This window comes from Chondrus crispus, genomic scaffold, assembly GCF_000350225.1.
Source record: "Chondrus crispus Stackhouse genomic scaffold, scaffold_12, whole genome shotgun sequence".
Lineage (NCBI taxonomy): Eukaryota > Rhodophyta > Florideophyceae > Gigartinales > Gigartinaceae > Chondrus > Chondrus crispus.
Genome location: NW_005178992.1, coordinates 304,327 through 306,943, shown reverse-complemented (window position 1 = coordinate 306,943; position 2,617 = coordinate 304,327).

Below are 2,617 nucleotides of genomic sequence, written 5' to 3'. Positions count from 1 at the left end.
CCAGCGGTCCCCTCGATCTCTTCCACAACCTGTGCGTGCGATGACCGGACGGAAGCCTCTTCGCGCGGACGAGCACGCCTCGTGGCCCTTCACCGACCTGACGGTATATAAGTCGGGTATATCGTCCGATTCGGATAGCGCGGCTTCTGTCTCCTCCCACGCGAACCCCCCAGAACCACCAACTCCAACACAGCACTCCCCCACACTTCACCAACACTCCTCCATTCCTTCCCCAGACGACGACATTCCTTTATCCCAACTCTTCCCACGACCGACCATGGACCACAGCAACACCCCCGTGGACGCGCTTCCGATCGGTGCGCCGTCGAGCCCCGGGAGGGCTCCGGCGTTACCCGGGTCGACTCCCGCGTTTCAGCCGCAGCGCGCTCGCCGCGGCGGAACAGAGTCGACCACCAATTTGGCCGAGCCCGCGACGCGCTCGCGAGCTGATGCGTCCGATCCGGTCGCTGCGCCACCGATAGAAGAACGACCGACCTGGCCCTCGCCGCTGCCCTCCGAGGGTGTGGCTCCAAGGACGGTTGAGGCGGGTCCGGCGTACCCCGCGGTACTACCCCCGCCTCCCATGTCGCCGCTGCCTGCCGCGGGCACGGCGTCGCCAAGAGCCGATTTCGGTACTGTGCGCGAGACGCTGGCACCGCCGGCTGTCCTGCTCTCGCCGCGAGCCGAGCGGGGGTCGGCGCTATCGCTCGGGCGGGCCTTCACGACCCCCAGCGCGCCGAATTGGCTGAGAAGTGGCGTCAAGTCCGTCCGGTCGCTGCTGCCCGGGTCCTCGATGGACCACCGGCGGCGGCGAGCCCGGCGACGCGCTTCCGGTCGCAAGCCCCCGATGACGGTCGACGAATACGTGCGGCGCCGCCTCTTGGACTCGGCGCGATTCCAGGCAGTCCCTGCGAATCATGCCATCGTGACTCCGTCCGGGCGGGGTAGCGTGGCGCAGCAGAATCGGGCGGGCGCTTGGCAGGCCCGATGGCGACACGTGCCGTGCCGTACACCCGCCGCGGGTGGCAGCGACTTGCTCTACGTCCGGTGCGGTGGCGAGGAGCGGTACCACGTCACGCTCCTCAACCTATTCGGTCGGTACAGGCGCTACGATGGCGTCGTGCCGGACATCCGCTTGGTGGCCTTCCCGCGCCCTTTCGACAACTGGTACAGCATCGCGGACCGCGGCCGGTGGGGCGAGGACGCTGCGCGGGAGAGTCGGCTGCGCTGGCGCCGTGCAGATGACTTCTTCCACATGTGGCACAACACCGAGTTTTTCTCGGTGCCCAGCGCAGCGCGGCGAGGCCTGTATCCTTCGCTCCCTCCGGACTGGCCGGACCTCGAGGCACCGGAGCACCTTTGCGTGCCGACGCCGAGTGCGATGGCCTACGTTGCGGCGCATTGGTTGCCACGCGGTCGAGCGGAGTCAGCCGAAACGGAACGTACGCGCACGCTTGTGCGCGCGATCGTCTTGTCCGAATGGGCGGTGCTCGCGTTGTTGTGCTTCCTTCGGGCTGCCCGCGAGGGGTTGCCGTTCTTCACGAGGTGCCCCGACCCCCGGTTGGCTGCGAGGCGAGACGAGCCGCTCGGTGAGCGCGGCGTGCTTTTCCGCCTCTCGGTGGGGCTGATTGCCCTCATCCGTTCGGTCGGCGCCAAGGAAATCCTCGACGGTACCGCGTACGACGCGGCGCGTGCGGAACAGCTACTGACCTTCACGGCAAGTCTGGACTGGACCGGCCGGCCGGGCTTCGTATGGTTCAGCTGGGCCCGCGGCTGCGCGTTAGACATGCCGCCTTGGGTCAGCGACTAAGCGGGCGCGGTCGGCGACGACGCAGCATACGGAACCGTTGAAGCGGAAGGCCTTTACGAGGCACCGGCCGATGACGGTGGTAGGTCCTCGCTCGCGATCGCTGCCGATACGGTGGCGCCTGTCGCTACGCCCGCGCTACCCGCTCCCGGAGGGTCCACTCGTGTGGGCTCCATCCAGAGCGACTCGCCAAAGGGGGTCGCTCAGGAGCGGCGCGACTTAAGGCGTCCGGTCGGTGAGGCGGGATTTTCGGACCCACCCCCGGTCACTCAGCATATAAGCGCGGTGACCGGGGCCGAAACCGTATCGCGACCAGCAACGATGCCGAAACCTCCCACAAGTCAACCGCTCGGTCGAGTTCCCCCGGAGCGCCTCCGGGAGGAGGCCGCGCTCGCGGCGCTGCAGTACGCTTGCTCCTTTGAGGGGGCGGACGCCCCCTCCTCGGTCGAGGCGGCGCTACTGCAGGCGCGCGATTGGATGCTCCGGGTTCGGCAGCCCGAGAAGACCGTCGCGGTGTTACAGGAATCCTCTGCCGCGGCGACGCGCGAGCGTGCCGAGCATCACGCAAAGTTGCGCTCCGTACAGGACGTCCTTGCAGTGGTGAGCCAACGCCTGGCGGCGCCCCCGATGTCTTCGTCGACAGTCGGGGCCTCGCGCCCCGCGCACGACGACGTCGAACCGGCGCCCTCGGCGAAGCGCTCGCGCCACTTCTAGACACCGGCTTGCCGAGCGTCTCCTCCCTTACGTAGTACAGTAGGGGCATTGCCCGGATTAAACAAAACCGATTATCGGTGCTCTTCTTCCTCGCCA